The sequence below is a fragment of the Jaculus jaculus genome, chromosome 22 (assembly GCF_020740685.1).
Source record: "Jaculus jaculus isolate mJacJac1 chromosome 22, mJacJac1.mat.Y.cur, whole genome shotgun sequence".
Lineage (NCBI taxonomy): Eukaryota > Metazoa > Chordata > Mammalia > Rodentia > Dipodidae > Jaculus > Jaculus jaculus.
This window is the reverse complement of record NC_059123.1, coordinates 4,947,826-4,964,993: the sequence shown is the minus strand read 5'-3', so window position 1 is coordinate 4,964,993 and position 17,168 is coordinate 4,947,826. Positions and strand designations below refer to the sequence as shown.

The 17,168-nt window shown below is 44.1% G+C and overlaps 1 pseudogene; it reads left to right on the top strand.

The window, feature by feature from the left end:
• The first annotated feature begins 9,524 nt into the window (after window positions 1–9,524).
• LOC123453218 lies at window positions 9,525–11,122 on the top strand (annotated as a pseudogene).
• The last annotated feature ends 6,046 nt before the right edge of the window (window positions 11,123–17,168 follow it).

The following is a 17,168-nucleotide window of genomic DNA, read 5'->3' as shown; positions in this document are numbered from 1 at the left end:
CCTTCTGCCCTGGCTGCCCTCGGGTTCTCTTCCAGGAGTGCCAGCTCGTCTCCCTCCCAGCAGCCCAGCTTGGAGATTCTCGTCGCGCTGCCCTGTTGCCGCTCAACTGTGAATCGAACTTTGGACTTGTTGTCTACCAAGTCTATAAAATTTTGCTCTTAGATGACAATCCAGTGTTTCCCACCGGTCTCATTGGCTCCTTTCTGCTGAATTTTGACCCTTAGTCGTAGGCAGGGGGTTGCCAGTGCTTCTGTGGTTCTCGTGCTCAGTTTTCTGCCATCCTTGTCTGTGGCAGGACCTTATGGTAGAATTGTTTAGAAACCACTGACCTACTGGATTTTTAATAATTATTTTTTTAAATATTTATTACTTGAGAGAGAGAGAGAATATGGGTGCACCAGGGCCTCAAGCTGCTGCAAACAAACTCCAGATGCATGCACCACTTGTGCATCTGCCTTATGTGGGTCCTGGGGAATTGAACCTACGTCCTTTGGCTTTGCAGGCAAGTACCTTAACCACTAAGCCGTCTCTTCAGCCCTTTTTTCATTGTTTATTCTTGTGTTGTTCCTAATGTCGTATTCTCTGCCCGTGAGGAGATTTTTGATGTCTTTTGCTCTCCCAGCAGCTCGCACGGCTGCGCTCACAGAGAGCGAACGAGCAGGCAGGAAGGGCGCCTCCAGGGTGGCTTCTCGATACCCTGCTAGGGAAGCATGTGCTGTTTTCTGCAGTAGGGCCTTGGAGTCTAGGTTTGGAACTACCAAGAGCAATGTTGTTTTAGGGCCTCTCTAGTTCCTTGATGATCAACTCTTTGGGTGGTATCCCGTCCCTGGCACTGGAATCCTTTATTACTACCCTATGGCATCTGGGACACCGTTGTCTCCAGGCAGGGGTAGGCCACTGAATTTAACACTGGGTCACACGTGCAGTATTTACTCTCTAAATTAGTCTAATGAATTTACTTGAGAGCTTGAATTTCCGTGCTAAAACCTTCTTTCCCCATCGAGATCTCAAACCTCGCTTGCATTGATATGCCCTCCTCGTTAATTTCTCCTGTTCTGACCCATCCTGTTCACTGGTACTTGATGATATTCTTTGAAGCACATTTCTTTCTTTTCTCTATTTTTATTAACATCTTCCATGATTATAAAAAATATCCCATGGTAATACCCACCCTCCCCCACTTTCCTCTTTGAAATTCCATTCTCCATCATATCCCCTCCCCATCTCAATCAGTCTCTCTTTTATTTTGATGTCAAGATCTTTTCCTCCTCTTAGGATGGTCTTGTGTAGGTAGTGTCAGGCACTGTGAGGTCATGGATATCCAGGCCATTTTGTGTCTTGAGGGAGCACATTGTAAGGAGTCCTACCCTTCCTTTGGCTCTTACATTCTTTCCACCACCTCTTCCGCATTAGACCCTGATCCGTAGAAGGTGTGATCGAAATGTTACTCAGTACTACAGTCACTTATTGCCAACAGTATGATGCCTTCTGAGTCATCCCAAGGTCACTGCCATCTGAAAAGAGAAGATTCTCTACCCAAAGTGAGAGTAGCATTAATATAAGGGTATGAACATTAAGAGAAGTGCTTACTGGGCAGTTTGATAAGCATAGTATATACATTTATCCAGATAGCAGCAGATGTTACACCCCTAGGACTGATGACTACCCCTGTTTTAGGTTTTTAGTGTCAGGGATGTATTACCTCCCGTGGAGTGGGCCTCCAGTCCAACTAGAGGGCAGTTGGTTTTTACCATGATACACGTGCCACTATTGCACCCGTTGGCTCATTTGGCCTGGCTGGCCAATTATAAGGCTTTCAGTGTCCACTGTTGAGTATCTTCACTGGTGGTATCTTTTTCTCCCATTGTAGAATGGCTGCTTCTAGCTTTCTGTCAGCTGGTCTACATGGAGGAGGTTATCAGCTCAGTTCCAGCAGGATTTCTCAGTGGTATTGCAGCCCAAGTATATAGAGTCTTCAGCAGTAGGGTCTTACCATCTATTCCTGGTGGGAAACCAAGGGCCTTGGCAATGTTCTGGGAGCATCAGGGATTTCCCCGGCCAACAACTCACTGGAAGGTATCCCATCCCTGGAACTGAAAATTTCTTAGCAACAATCTATGACTCCTGAGTGTTCCATTGTCCAAAACCAGAAGATTCCATATGATGTATTTATATCTCCTTAGATTTTGATTAGCCCTCCCTCCACCTTTCCTTTACTCAGTCTCTTCCCCTGACCTCACTTTGGGCCTTTTTACCCCTGTTAATCTATTCTTCTACTTACATATATGCAATACCAACCTATTAAGTGCCCTCCTCCCTTCTTTTTTTCCTCTTTTTATGTCTCTTTTCTAGCTTACTGGCCTCTGCTACTGAGTTTTTTTCCTTCTCACACAGAAGCCCAATCATCTGTATCTAGAATCCACATATGAGAGAGAACATGTGGCACTTGGCTTTCTGGGCCTGGGTTACCTTACTTAGTATAATCCTTTCCAGATCCATCCATTTTCCTGCAAATTTTATAACTTCATTTCTCTTTACCACTGAGTAGAACTCCATTGTATAAATGTGCCACATCTTCAGTATCCACTCATCAGTTGAGGGACATCTAGGCTGGTTCCATTTCCCAGCTATTGTGACTTGAGCAGCAATAAAGATGGTTGAGCATGTACTTCTAAGGAAATGAGATGAGTCCTTAGGATATATGCCTAGGAGTGCTATAGCTGGGTCATATGGAAGATCAATTTTTAGCTGCTTAGGAACCTCCACACTGATTTCCACAATGGCTGAATCAGATTGCATTCCCACCAACAGTGTAGAAGGGTTCCTCTTTTTCCCCATCTCTTACAGCATTTATGATCATTTGTTTTCATGATGGTAGCCAATATGACAAGAGTGAGATGGAATCTCAGTGTAGTTTTAGTCTGCATTTCCCTGATGCCTAGGGATGTAGAACATTTTTTAGATGCTTATACACCATCTGTATTTCTTCTTTTGAGAACTCTCTATTTAGCTCCATATCCCATTTCGTAATTGGCCTGCTTGATTTCTTTTTATTTAATTTGTTGAGTTCTTTATATGTCCTAGATATGAATCCTCTATCTGATATATAGTTGGCAAAGACTTTTTCCCATTCTTCAAAGGTTGCCTCTTTGCTTTATTCACAGTGACCTTTGCGGTACAAAATCCGTAATTTCATGAGGTCCCAGTAGTTCATCTGTGGTTTTATTGCCTGAGGTTATATTCAGAAAGTCTTTGCCAAGACCAATATGTTGAAGGGTTTCCCTTACTTTTTCCTCTAGCACTTTCAGAGTTTCAGGTCTGATGTTAAGGTCTTTAGTCCATTTGGACTTAATTCTTGTGCATGGCGAGAGAGAAGAATCTATTTTCATCCTTCTGCAGATATATATCCAGTTTTCCCAGCACCATTTGCTGAAGAGGCTGTCTTTTCTCCAATGAGTATTTTTGGCATTTTTATCGACTATCAGGTGGCTATAGCTACCTGGACTTACATCTGGGTCCTCTATTCTGTTCCACTGATCTACATGCTGCTTTTCTGCCAGTACCATTTCTGCTCGCATGTCCTGGACATAAACACCTTCCAAGGCCCCATCTGTGTCTTCTGACATTACCCCTCCGCCCCCCCCCCCCCCAGGCCTGGCTTCCCTCTCTGTCCCTTTGATGCTCAGGGTCCTCTTGTGGCTGCTCTGTCTCTGTCCTCTTGTCCCCAGACTCGGCTTCTCTCTTCTGCTCTTCAGTTGTGGTGACGGATAGCTTTTGTTTCTGTGGAGCTGGGCATTGTGCATATCTGGCAGGCATTCTACCACTGAATATATCTTTTTTTGTCGGGGGGGGTTTCTGAGGTAGTGTCTCACTGTAGGTCAGGCTGACCTGGAATTCACTATGTAGTCTCAGGGTGGCCTTGAACTCACAATAGTCCTTGTATCTCTGCCCCCCAAGTGCTAGGATTAAAGGCATGCACCACCACACCCAGCCTATTAATTTTTTTAACTTTTACTTAAATGATATGCAATAAGGAAATTAAATTATTTCTTATAAAATCAGCTTCTATCACCTATGTATATGATGATATTGTTTTAGCTGTACTTGGTATATTTTGATATCATTTTAGGTGCCTTTATAATTATTCTAATTTAGAATAAACTATAATTTATGTGTATATATATATACACACACACACATTATATATTATATAATATTATATATTATATATATATATATATACACATAATTTATATAGATGTGCTTTACAATAACTTTAGTAAGGCTTTATTGGTATTTTGTGGTAGGGTCTCACTCTAGTGCAGGCTGACCTGGAATTCACAATGTAGTCTCAGAGTGACCTCCAGCTCCTGACGATCCTCCTACCTCTGCCTCCCCAGTGCTGGGATTAAAGGCGTGTGGCACCAAGCCCGGCTCTTTTTTCCAATTTTAATTGTGAAAAATTCTTGCCCTCTGCACTTCCATAAAAAGCTCCATTATGGCAGGGAAAATGATGGCATGAACAGGAGAGTGTGCCAAACACTAGCATGGGGGAACTGGCTTTAATACTCATAAGCCCACCCCCAACAATATACCGCCTCCAGGAGGCATTAATTCCCAAGTCTCCCTCAGCTGGGAACCTAGCATTCAGAACACCTAAGTTTATGGGGGACACCTGAATTAAACCACCATATTCCACCACTGCCCCCATAAACTGATAACCATACATGTTGTAAAATGCAATGCATTCATCCAACTTTAAAAGTCCTCATATTTTTTATCAATTGCAATGAGGTTCATACATCCCAATAGTCCATGGTCTTTTAACTGAGCCATAATACCAATATAATCCCCCCAAAGCCCATAATGGCACAGAATAAACACTGACACTGCAAAAGATGGCTCTGGGCATGGCAAAGAAATATTCAACCAATACAAGATTTTAAACAACCGGGGCCAACACCAAACTCTGTAGCTCCAAGTCCAGCAACTGTAGCCACTGCCAAATCTCCAAGTCCAATAATTCCAACCAGCATAAGTTTCTGGACTTCCAATTCCGCCCCTCCAATCAGGCTGCTCACAGTCCTGGCAAACTTCATCGGGGCTGGCAGCTCTCCTTAGCAGCCATCTCGGGGTCCCAGCAATTCCATGGGGTCTCCACTGCAACCCATGGTTCATACTCATGGCTTCATGGGGTCTCCATGCAGGCATCCAGCAAACCTGCTCACACTGTCCATGGCCATTTCCACAACACAAGACCATGTTGCAAACTCAAGAATCCTCTTTCCTGCATTTCTTATACTCCACAATACCAGGTAGGGTGCCAATTTGTTAATCCAGAGGGGAATAAAGCAGACTTTGAAGAACAGGACACTCTTTGAGCATCCACACCCCTTTAAAAGGTCTACATTCTTCCTGTTGCTCCAGTGCGGGTCAAATGGCCCAATCTCAAAGGTTGTAATTTCTCAGACAATTGCAGGTTCATGGGCAGCAGTTTAGGCCCAAAGATTTCAGTTTTTCTGTGCCTATCCCTCTGCGCACATCGGTCCATTTCTACTCGGAGCAACCCTGCACAACTTCTTTTTTAAAAACATTTTATTGCTTTTATTTATTTACTTGAGAGCAATAGAGAAAAGAGGAGATAGAGAACGAATAGGCATGCCAGGGCCTCCAGCCACTGTAAAGGAACTCCTGATGCATGTGCCCCCTAGTGCATCTGGTTTATGTGGATGGAGCCTGGAGAATTGAGCCTTGAACCGAGGTCCTTAGTCTTCACAGGCAAGTACTTAACTGCTAAGCCATCTCTCCAGCCAGCCCTGTACAACTTCTCAGGACAGGGTCATAACAACTAACCTCTCAAATTGCTTCAAACCCAGTCCAAGCAAAGCTCTTTCTCACCTTCATAAGCCAAACCTCGCAGTCCTTAGTTCTTCCTGCATTCAGGTCTTTCAACTCTGACCAGAATAGTCCATCAAGCGGTACTTACCAAGAGCAGCTAGTGGGAAAAAAGAGGTTTATTTTGGCTTACGAGCTCGAGGGGAAGCTCCATGATGGCAGGGGGAAACGATGGCATGAGCAGAGGGTGGACATCATAAGGTGGACAACAGGAACAGGAGAGTTTGCCAAGTACCAGCAAGGGGGAGCTGGCTATAACATCCATAATCCTGACCCCAACAATACACCACCTCCAGGGGCATTAATTTCCAATTGCCATCAGTTGGGGAACTAGCGTCCAGAACCCCTCTTTATGGGGGACACCTGAATCAAACCACCACACAGCACTTCTGTTTTACTTTCACAAACAGCTCTATTTTTCATCTTGGGGTTAGGAGGTGATCCTATTTTATTACTTAATATCTTGGAACGGCTACCTTGAGTTTAATTTCTCTCCATAAGTATTTTGAGGTTTAGCATTTTCCAAGGCATCCTCGCTGAGAACAGTAACCCGTTCACGTTTCCTTCTTTTGCAGTGAGGAGGTCTGCATCTTGTCAGCGTCGGGCATGGCGGCTGTGCTGAACCCGCGGTTTCTGCAGGACGGCACCGTGGAGGGCGGCTGGGAGCACAGGTGCTCACGGGCCTGACCTCCTTCCTCAGGGCGGGCCAGGGCCAGGGCGGCTCCGCGCTCAGCCAAGATGGCTCTTTACGGGGTGGCCGACAGTGGGGGGTGTTGGAGTGGGGACCAAGCACGCCCCTGATTTTAGCTGACCCATGGCAGCAAGGCAGTGTGGGCTTTTTCACTCTCTATACGTCACTATCAGTGGAAGACTTTGAAGCATTCCTTTTGTGGCTTTGTCACAAAATGGAACTATTTTGTTTGCCTTTTTTTTTAGTTTTTTGAGGTAGGGTCTCACTCTGGTCCAGGCTGACCTGGAATTAACTCTGTACTCTCAGGGTGGCCTTGAACTCATGGTGATCCTCCTACCTCTGCCTCCCACGTGCTTGGATTAAAGGCGTGCGCCACCACGCCAGGCTGAATTGTTTGACTCTTTTTTGCTTTTGTCTTACTCTGAAAAGTAAAAAGAGGACATAACACATGAAACGAAACAAATGAAAGTCTCATTTGACCAAATAAAGTACGATATATATATATACATATATATATATATCGTGCTTTATTTATGGATATATAAAATAGTGCCAGGGGAAATGAGCTTACTTTTAAGTTATTGAATTATTGGGCTCATTAAACTTCTATAAACTTCAAAACCTAGCTTCCATAAATCTAAAACATGCTTTCCATAAACAGATGAATCTACCAACTATATCTGTAAAATGATTTTTATCAACTACCTTGATAAAGTTTATTCCTTCCTACCACAGTGTTGCTATATTAAGTATCAGTTGAGGAAGAAGGCATAACTGTTCGGTGCTCAAGCTGAGTGTAAATAACTATTCTGCTGTGGTAGTGAGAGGAGGACTGTGCTTTCCAGTGCGAATTGGCCATTCGGTGTTCTGGAACCTTCAGAGTGAGAAAGAAAGGACATTTGTGAGGCAGCCTCGGTCACTGGAACACAGTCCTGAGAAAACTGCTTTTGCCCATGCTGTGCTCGCGCTGGGCGCGCTCCCCAGGCCACGTGCTTGTGGGGCGAGCCAGACCTGGTCCCCCAGTAACATCCCAGTCCCCTTGCATCGCTGGATACATAAAAGCCTAACTTTTGGTGGGGGAGGGGTGGAGATTTTTTTGGCTTTGTGCATGCCAGGCAAGTGCTTTCCCACTGTTACATACCAGCCCTAAGAATCTCATTTACTAAGTATTTTTTCCTCCATGTTACTAGGCTATTTATTTCTGTTTTGTGACTTAGATAGAATGGAAAGTTCTCTAATATGGCTGCCCTTTGCAGCAGATGATTTTCCCCAGTTTTAAATAGGGGAAAATATAACTTGATTTTTTTTTTTTTTTTGCTATAAAATTGTTAGTGCTTACTAGAAAAGAAATGGGAGAATGTAGGCGAGTAGAAAGAAAAATCAAAATAACTCCCTTTGTCCCAGTGTTCAGAGAAAGTTAGTTGTGATGTTTCATATTTCAAATGTTTTCAGAATTTTCACTCTTATTTTGATGCTTTGTGATGCCGCCCTGCTAACGCTGACGTCTGTGTGGCGTGTGCAGGCGACCGTGCTCTGCTCATGGACCAGCTTTGGCCTTAAGTAACTGGGATTTCAGGTCCGAGCAGCTTCTTAGCATGACTTAGCAAGCAGGCGCTCAGCCTGTGCGCATTCCAGTAGGCCAGCGTTTATTCCTGCCTGCAGGCAAATAATGGGGGCGGGTATACTTATAGCTTCTTAGTCTTTCTAGAAGAAACCCCACAACTCATTTTTACATAGACACTCCATTTTTCTACAGGAGGCTCTGGGGTTCTGAGAGGCTGAAGAGTTTTACAGCTCCTACTTCTAACATTTGTTGAGGTCTTCAAAGTTAAAAAATACTGCCAAGGAGTAGTTTAATGGGATTTTGAGGGCAGTGAAAATTTAGTACAATAATGTGTATAAGTAATCTGCATAAAGCCTGTCTTTTGTGTGTGTAGTACAGGTGTTCCTTTCCTGTTTATTTTTTTCCTCATGTCAAGTTTTTTTTAATTTTATTTATTTATTTGACAGCGACAGACAGAGTAAAGGCAGATAGAGAGAAATAGAGAGAATGATCATGCCAGGGCCTCCAAGCCACAGCAAATGAACTCTAGACACATGCGCCACCTTGTGCATCTGGCTAACGTGGGTCCCAAGGAATTGAGCCTCGAACCTGGGTCCTTAGGCTTCACAGGCAAGTTCTTAACTGCTAAACCATCTCTCCAGCCCCTTTCCTGTTTTAATTTGCCTTCTTACCAAGTTTCCACTTGTCATGGCTTGCTAGATTAGGGTGATGGGACCCCTGTATCTAGGACCTCAGGAGACCTGGCAGGCTGCAGGCTGCAGCTCACAGAGCTTCCCTGCGCCCCACTCCTTTTGTTTTTTACATTTTTTTGTTGTTGTTGGGTTAAATTCTTTTTTCCAAATCATTTGGTTAAATTTGTTTTTCTCAGGATTTGTGTGTGCTTGTTGGGATGGTGTTACCTGTATTCTCCATCCATCTATTGTCATGGGGGTCCCCTCCATAATTCTAGTCAGTTGTCATTGTGAGGTTGTGACAGATCATCAAAGTGACGACTTGACAAGCCCCACCCCCTCACGCCCTCAGCACCCCTCTTGACCAAGCCCCACCCTTCACCCCCTTGAACCCCTACTTAACCACCTCCTGCCTCCTCAACCCCTTGGGCCCCCCCTCCTCCACTACACAGCCACCTCACCCCCTCGGACACCAGCCCAAAGGAACTAAAGGATTCACGCACTGGATCACCCTCCACACAAGCGTCGTGGAGTGTAGAACCCACCAACATAGATTTAGTCTTTTAAAAACAATCACGGTCCACGACCTGTTTCGCCAGCTAGGAGAGGGGGCAGAGTTCGACGTGAAATCTTCTCCGCAGATGCAGCTCGATTCCAGGTAGGAGAAAGGAAGTATGACCTTGATTCTTCAGAGGTGCTGCAGGCCCTTAGACTTCTTTGGAAACAAGAAGTCTGTCTTGGGTGAGCATGGAACATTACAAACACATCAGAAGCTCCCCAATGAAGAGAAAAAAGAACCAAGCCCAGCTGAAAGGAGTAAAGAGCCCAGAAAGAAAAAGAGGAAGAAGACAACTTCAGATATTCCAGAAATTACATTTCAAGAAGAAGGTACTGCTATACAGTGGATGTCATCTGTAGAAGCAAAGATTGAAGATAAAAAATCTAAAGAAGCAAAAAACCTTACTTCAGAAAAGTTGGCCCATCTCAGAATGGAAAAGTTAAACTTCTTCCAGAACAAACACAAAATTCATGTCCAAGGAACTGATCTTCCTGACCCAATTGCTACATTTTAGCAACTTGACCAGGCATATAAAATCAGTTCTCGACTACCGAAGAACATTCTAGGTGCAGGATGTCAAATGCCTACACCAATCCAAATGCATGCCATTCCAGTTATGTTGCACATCCAGGGACTTCTTGCTTCTGCTCCTACGGGATCTGGGAAGACTTTGGCTTTTGGTATTCCCATTTTAATGCAGCTGAAACAGCCTACAAATAAAGGCTTTAGAGCCCTGATCATATCCCCAACACGAGAGCTTGCCAGCCAGATTCACTGAGAATTAACTAAAATCTCTGAGGGAACAGGATTCAGGATACATATGATCCACAAAGCAGCCGTGGCAGCCAAGAAATTTGGGCCTAAGTCATCTAAGAAGTTTGATATTCTTGTGACTACTCCAAATCAACTTACCTATTTCCTAAAGCAAGAGCCACCAGGAGTAGATCTGACAAGTGTTGAACGGCTAGGGCTAGATGAATCAGGCAAACTGTTTGAAGATGGCAAAACTGGATTTCGAGGCCAGCTGGCTTTCATTTTCCTGGCCTGCACATCCCCTGGTCAGAAGAGCTGTGGTCGGTGCAACTTTCGCCTGTGATGTGGAACAGTGGTGCAAACTCAACCTGGACGGCGTCACTACTGTGTCCATTGGAGCAGGAAACTCTGCAGTAGAGACCGCAGAACAGGAGCTTCTCTTGGTGGGCTCTGAGACGGGAAAACTGCCGGCCATGCGAGAGCTTGTTAGAAAGGGGTTTAACCCTCCTGATCTTGTATTTGTTCAGCCCACTGAAAGAGCTAAAGAACTTTTTCATGTGCTCATATATGAAGGTATTAATGTAGATGTTATTCATGTAGCAAGAACACAGCAACAGAGAGAGAACACAGTCCACAGCTTCAGAGCAGGAAAAATCTGGGTTCTTATTTGTACAGCCTTGCTCGCCAGAGGGATTGATTTTAAAGGTGTGAACTTGGTAATCAATTATGACTTTCCAACCAGCTCAGTGGAATATATCCACAGGATAGGTCGAACTGGAAGAGCTGGGCATAAGGGAAAAGCTGTTACATTTTTCATTGAAGATGATAAGCCATTATTAAGAAGCAAACAAAAGAGAAAGATGATAAAGAAGCCATTGGAAAGAGAGAGTATTAGTACAACTCCAAAATATTTCTTAGAGCAAGCTGAACAGAAAAAGGTCACTGGCCAGGATAGCAAGAAAAAAGCAAGTCTTAAAGACAAAAGTTAAAAGTAAAAAGACTAAAAGCCAGGTGTGGGGGCGCACACCTTTATTCCCAGTACTCGGGAGGCAGAGGTAGGAGGATTGCCATGAGTTTGAGGCCACCTTGAGACTACATAGTGAATTCCAGGTCAGCCTGGGCTAATGTGAGACCCTACCTCAAAATGAATAAATAAGAAGACCATAGCCGGTTATGGTGGCACACGCCTCAGGAGGCAGAGGTAGGAGGATTGCTGTAAATCAAGGCCACTTTGAGACTGCATAATGAATTACAGGTCAGCCTGGGCTAGAGAAAGACCCTAGCTCAGAAAAGAAAAGACTATCCAGAATGAAATTTTATCATCCCATCATGAATGTTTTCATGAAAGGTTGCTTTGAAACCAATTTGAAAATATAACCAAATTGAAAACAACCTCAAGTACTAGTGAAAAATGAATGTTCTTGAACCATCAGTACATCATATCGGATTTCACTTTGTAGAGGCAAATTGTACAATGAATATAACCTTCATTGACATTTCTGTTTGAATCCAGAGATACTTCTTATAGGAGAATAAAATTATTCTAAAAATAACAACACCCAAATGTGGTGAACTCTCCAGATTTTACCCTTCAGGTGAGGACAGTGTGATGCATGCTGTGAGGAAGCATCTGGAGCGGGACTGTAACATAAAGCCTTGAGATTAAAGCTCCTTCCAACCCCCTAAGAAAAAAACGATCACTATTGGATGACAGCAGGTACAATCGAGGGTACCCTGATCATAACCCCTCACTCCCTCCTAGTCTATGATTAGAAATGGATTTAAGCCTATCTTAAAGATGAAGACTGAAGAAGCCACATTTTCTTATGAGGTATGAATCGATCTCTGCAAGCCAAGAATATGCCAGTGATCTTTTTGAATACAAGTTTATAAGTTTAAAGGGTAGGAGAATTTTTCCCTGTCTGTAATTTTAGTTACTTTGAGTGTTTTTTCTTGGGGCCATTTCACATTAAAGGTTGGCCATCCTAACTTACAGAGGCCTTTAATTGTGTGTGTGTGTGTGTGTGTGTGTGTGGTCTTAATACTACAGTCTCTTTAATTTTTTTTTTTTGGTGGTAGAGTATCACTCTGGCTCAGGCTGACCTGGAATTCAATATATAATTCTCAGGATGGCCTTGAACTCATGGAAATTCTCTTACCTCTGCCTCCTGAATGCTGGGATTAAAGGCATAGGCCACCACGCCTGGCTTCAGATTTTTTTTAAGTAAGCTTTATTTGTTTATTTATTTATTTTAAATATTTTTTATTTATTTGACAGAGAAAGAAGAAGAGAAGGGGGGTGAAGAATGGGTGTGCCAGGGCCTCCAGCCACTGCAAACAAACTCCACACGCGTGCACCACGTTGTGCTTCTGGCTAACATGGGTTCTGGGGAATCAAACCTGGTCCTTAGGCTTCACAGGCAAGCACTTAACCGCTAAGCCATCTCTCCAGCCCTAGCCCATCATTTTTGATCATGTAGTCTAGGGCAGTGGGCTTGGAGGAGGACTTTTCTCACAGTGAATTTCCCACTCTGTGCTGTACAACACACAAAGACAAGAGAAAACCTGAATGGTGTTCGTTAGCCAATGCCACATTTGGGAAGTAGGAATAATACTGTTCTTCAAATACAACATGCAGGCCTGTAATGCCAGCAACCTGGCAGACTGGGAAAGGAGATCTGGGGGATGGAGGGCAGAATGGGGCTGACCCCAGCAGAATGTCACAATAAGGAAGGCAGCCATGTGCTCCCGTGCATCCTGCCAGTGTCCCCGAAGAGTCCCGTGGCCCTGGCCGTGGCAGCTGCCCCCAGGCTGGGCTCACTGGCTGGTACTTTGTGTGCCTGGACAGCATGGAGTCAGGCTTCTTAGGATGAGGGTCAGTGCTAGAGGTCTGGGGACAGTCACGTAACAGGAGAATGCATTGCTGTGGACCTGAGGAAACTCGGCCTTTGTGTTTCCTGCTCACACGCTCAGCCTGAAGCACGTCCTCCCGGTGCCTCATTCCTGGCTGTCCTCCGGGAACAGTGGGGACAGTGGGCAAAGGTGCCTCTTGGATGGAGCAGAAGAGCAAGCAGAGGTGGTCATCTCGCCGAGTGCTCCTCCACCCACACAGCATGACGTTGGCAAAGCTGATACAAGCCAGCCAAGGACCACCTGCGACAGGCAGAGACATCGCGGCGACCTTGTAGGAGAAGCAGAGCCAGGTCCTTTGCTCTCACTGCTTGGCCACAGCAACACTGCCCACCACGTCAGCATCCTGCTGCGTGCGCAACTTAGCCCGGGGTTGCAGGAGGCTTGTCCCCAACACCAGTCCTGACAGTTAGTACAGTCGCGTCTTCTTGGCTTAAAAGAGAAAAGCCACTGTCCAGTTGCTCCACCAGAGTCAGTAGAGGACAGAAGGCAGTAAGAGCTTGTCTACACTGCAAAAGTACCAGAATCCTCATTGGCTTGTTACACACGCCGCTTACTCTGCCAGAGTGGACAAAGACAGTATTCAAATCTCTTAACACTTTTGGCCAATACTTACAATGGTAAATACTTGAGATTAAAAAATAAAAATCTATGTATCAGCGGTCAACAGCACTTTGCACTGACCACCCTGGTGATTCGGTCCTATAGGGCTCGGGATTCACACCGGGGTCACCTGGCAGGCGGGATTGGCCAGAGCCGATATGGCCACAGTCATGTTCAGTTGGGTCCCTTTCCAGATAACCAGAGTGGAGGACACATCAAGATAGTTTCTGGAATGTGAAAGATTCAAGGATTACATAAAACGATCCTGACAATCAATACCAAGAATGGGATCTTCACATCACGTCATAGGTGTTAATAATCACCGGGTTAGGTTTGCTGAGAACACACCTCTCTCACTATGAGTGAAGGGGCAACAAGCACTGGACCTTCACTGAGAATGAGATGGAAAGAACCAGGGTGAGTGGAGAGAGCAGAGGTCTTTCAAACTGAAGGTATTACAGACTTTCCAAGCAGACCCCAAAGGACATGAAACATCCTCCAGGCTTTAACTTCCAAAGGCCTAAATGTGAACCTCCATGGCCCACCTGAGTCACACACAGTGAAACCCCTTCTGGGTCTCTTGGTCATGAGCAGCCCTGACTGGTCCATGCCCTCTATGACCTCACATGGCCAGGACCATTGTGATGGAGCCCCGCAGCAGATATAAGGGGGCCTGGCCAGCTCTGGATTTTGTCCAGGTCAATAGAGGAGTGAGTGAGTGGACCCGGACAGCGGCGAGGAGAGGAGTGGTGATTTGGTGGTTTGTGGGGATTATGGAGAAGAGAGAGGAGAGGAGAGGAGAGGGGAGGGGAGGGGAGGGGAGGGGAGGGGAGGGGAGGGGAGGGGAGGGGAGGGGAGGGGAGGGGAGGGGAGGGGAGGGGAGGGGAGGGGAGAGGAGAGGAGAGGAGAGGAGAGGAGAGGAGAGGAGAGGAGAGGAGAGGAGAGGAGAGGAGAGGAGAGAGGTGTTTTGAGTAGTTGACTGTTAGTGTGTGTGATCTAGTTTGTGCGTGTGTGGTTTGTTTTTTTTTTTATTTTTTTGCTTTTGGCCTTTTGAAGTTTATTTCATTGCATCTTTGAATTTTACTTTCTGATTTAATTTCTTTGGAGAGACTTTGGTGTGGGAATTGTTTTTTCTTCTGGCTTAGTTTTTAGTTTTGATTTCTTAATATAATCTCTTTTATTAACTACATATTTCAATAGCTTTTTACTTTTACCTTTATTTTTTGAGTTTTCATTTCTTTGGCTTTTTGCCTTCTGAATTTTTTTTTTTTTTAACATCTTTGGATTTTACTTTCCACTTTCCTTTCTTTGGGTTATTGTTGGTGTGGGAATTTGTTTTTTTGTGTGTGATTTTGTTTTTAGTTTTGATTTTTATTTTAATTTTTTTTATTAACTACATATTAACTTTACTCTTTACTTTTATCTTTACTTTTGAGTTTTCATTTCTTTTGGCTTTTTGCCTCTTTAAGTTTATTTTTTTTCCAACTTTTGATTTTACTTTCTGGTTTCTTTGATTTGGGTTATTGGTGTGGGAATTTTTTTGTGTGCGATTTTGTTTTTAGTTTTGATTGGTATTTTGACTTTTTATTTTAATTTCTTTTATTAACTACATAATTCATTCGCTCCTTATTTTTATCTTTACTTTTGAGTTTTCATTTCTTTTGGCTTCTGGCCTTTTGAAGTTTATTTTTTTTCCAACTTTTGATTTTACTTTCTGGTTTCATTTCTTTGGGTAGACTTTGGTGTGGGACTTGTTTTTCTTCTCACTTGGTTTTTAGTTTTGATTTTTATTTTAATTTCTTTTGTTAACTACATATTTCAATAGCTTTTTACGTTTGCCTTTACTTTTGAGTTTGCATTTCTTTTGGCTGTTGGCCTTTTGAAGTTTATTTTTTTGCATCTTTGGATTTTACTTTCTGGTTTCTTTTCTATGAGTTATTGTTGGTAAGGGAATTTGTTTTTGTTTGTTTTTTTTTGGTGATTTTGTTTTTAGTTTTGATTTTTATTTTCATTTCCTTTATTAACTACATATTTCATTTACTCTTTACTTTTATCTTTCAAGTTTTCATTTCTTTTACCCTTTCGAAGTTTATTATTTTGCATCTTTTGATATTACTTTCTGATTTCATTTCTTTGGGGAGTCTTGGTTTGGGACTTGTTTTTCTTCTGGCTTGGTCCATAGTTTTTATTTTTATTTTTTAATTTGGTTTTTTTCTTAGCTACATATTTCATTTCCATTTTAATTTATCTTTTTATTTGGCATCTGTAGCCTTGCTACGATGTCTCTTCACTCTGATGAGACCCTCTGGTCTCACTATGAGCTCATGGACCAGATAGGCCGGGGAGGCTGCTCGCGAGTCAGGATGGCGAGACACCGACTAACCGGGGTGTTCGTTGCCATCAAAATATTGAACAAGCTGGATGAGACATTTGTATATGTTCAGTCAGAAGTGGACATTTTGAAGATGATGGATCACCCCAATATTGTCACCCTATTCGAAGTCATTGAGACAGAACGGAAGATCTATCTGGTTCAGGAACTGTGCCAGGACACCCTCTCTAAGCACATCACAAAGGGTGGTATGGAAGAGGAGAAGGTCTGCAGAATATTCCGGCAAATTGTGGAAGCTGTTCGCTACTGCCATGACAGAGGGATAGCCCATAGAGACATCAAACCGGACAACATCATGATGGATGCTTCAGGCAAGGTCACCATAATAGACTTTGGCATGGCAACGACATTCAGAGCAGGGGAGAAGTTCACCACGTACTGTGGGGGGTTTTCATACATCCCACCCGAAGTTTTCATGCGTCAGCCCTATGATGCCACAAAAAAAGACATGTGGACCTTGGGCGTCCTATTATACCACATGATTACTGGCACTCGCCCATTCGAATGGACAACGACGCGGAAGGAGCAGAGACGGAAGATAATCAGGGGGAAGTACAACGTACCCAGTCACGTCCCAGAAGAAGTGAAAGATCTGATCAACCACCTATTAAACGTTCGTCCAGATCAGAGGAGTGCCGCAAATGAGGTGATAAACCACCCATGGCTCCAGCGAGGCCAAGAGGCTTCCTCAAAAATGGAGAAGACATTCCACAGGAGGCTGGACCCTGACATCCTGGTTGCTATGAAGTCTATTGGATTAAGTACAACAGAGACTTGTCTTTCAATTATGCAAAGGAAATTCAACAACTTAATGGCAATATATCTGTTCTTAGAGCACCAGGCATGCAGGAAGCACGAGGACAAGGCCCAAGACACAACAACAAGTCCTGGGAAGACGCATTTCCCCAGCCCCATGCATCCTGCTCACTTGCCCCTGCCCCCCAAAGGAACAAAATCCCAGCTAAGCCTTAAAGAAGAAAGGCAGCCCAAAGAAGGTGAGCAGGCTCCTCTGAATATACGAAGAACGTCCAGTGCCCCCGTTATACAGAATATGGCCACTCTCACCCAGGGTTCCATTTCTCCTTGGCCCTTCACGGCTCAAGGCACCGCCATCCCTGTAGCATCCCCCC